The sequence below is a fragment of the Fulmarus glacialis genome, unplaced genomic scaffold (assembly GCF_000690835.1).
Source record: "Fulmarus glacialis isolate BGI_N327 unplaced genomic scaffold, ASM69083v1 scaffold13459, whole genome shotgun sequence".
In the NCBI taxonomy this organism is placed as follows: Eukaryota; Metazoa; Chordata; class Aves; order Procellariiformes; family Procellariidae; genus Fulmarus; species Fulmarus glacialis.
Window position 1 is genome coordinate 24,135 of NW_009231469.1, and position 1,454 is coordinate 25,588.

General features: G+C 57.9%; 1 protein-coding gene across 1 annotated transcript in view; it reads right to left on the reverse strand.

The window, feature by feature from the left end:
- Positions 1–1,454, reverse strand: part of NCOR2 (nuclear receptor corepressor 2) — a gene marked incomplete at both ends in the record, with an annotated part of 39,980 nt that overhangs the window by 23,118 nt on the left and 15,408 nt on the right. The gene's annotated exons all lie outside the window — the stretch shown is intronic.

A 1,454-nucleotide genomic window follows, 5' to 3' on the forward strand; every position in this document is an offset into this window, starting at 1 on the left:
GCGATCGAGGGGACTGCGGAGCCTTAGTGTTTCCCGGCAGCCTATTTTCCCAGCTTGGTACAGGAGCCGTGGAGATGTCCTGCCCACCCAGGGCACATCTGCTGGCAGCGAGCGTGACCTTCAGAGAGCTGCCTGCGCGTGGGAGCTGGCAGCTGGCAGCACGCCCGGGCGAGACGGCAGGCGTCAACGAGACCGGTCCTGGAGCAGGTCGGGGAGCGAAAGCTGCCGGTTGGCTCTCCAACAGAAAGGCTCCTTACCCAAACTGGTGTGAACCGAAACCTCTCCTTCCCCGGAGGCACGCTCGGACACAGCTCACAGCCACCTGCCCCCCTCCGAATCCCCTTCAAAACACCCAGAGCTGGATGTCCTTGAAGACATTGCTGGTGATTAACACCCCTCTGCCATCACAACCTGTCGGTGCCAACCGTGGGGTGACAGTCCCCCCCGCCATTGCAGGGAAGGCGCAGCGATGCTCTTGATTGACGCCCTCCTACTCCGCTCGTTTAACCCCACCGACCCCCAGGACTGACGCTCGTGGGAAGCCTCGGGGAAGCAACGCCCCAGCCAGCTTTGCTGGTGCTTCCAGGTTGTGCCAGGGCAGACTATTTCCCCACCCCAGCTTGGAGATGCTGGCCCTCTGAGTGCCAGCGGTCCCCAAAACCCTGCCGCAGCTGCTGGAACATGCCAGCGCGCGGGTTCACCCTCGCAGCACACCCGGTACCGGCTTTCCCAGTCAGCTCTCCCAGCCGCAGGTAAGTCATCTTCCTTCCGCGGACGTGCTCAGAGGGGATTTGAAAGCAAGTGATGACAGATGGCTTCAGAGCAGAGAGCATATATTCAAGATCTGCCTTCTGCGAACTGGATGACTAATCTGAGATCAAATATCAGCTCTGGTACCCGGAGCTGCTGCCGGAACAGGGGGCTCCTTCTCCCCAGTGGGAGCAGAGGGACGCAGGCTGCTGGGCCAGCAGGAGGGGCAAGTAAAGCTCTGGGTCTGGGCTTGGTACCAACCCAAACCAAACAAAGGAAACTAGATGGATTAATTAGCTGGATGTAAAATAGCGTCTCAACAAACTCTGTTCATCTTCTGATCCCTGGCACGTTGGGCTCAAGACCCTTCATGCTCACCCATTGCTGCTGCAGGGGCATGCGAGGGGATGGAGCCTGCACTTGCTCTGATGGGTTATTTACAGCCCCCGAGCATCCGCTCCTGGCCGCTGTTGGACGCAGGGCACCAGGCAAGCGAAGCCTTTGCTCTGGGCCAGGATTCAGGTTCAGGTCCCCAGGGCCAAAGGGAACGTGGATACCCTCCTCGAAGGAGGCAGGCAAAAATCTATGCGTGAGTGGTTTTAAATATCTGAATGATGGCCAGATAAAATCCCCAAGGGAAACAGATTTTTTTTTTTTTTGTTAATGCTCTCAGCTCTGTTACCAGACGAGCAATAACTCACACT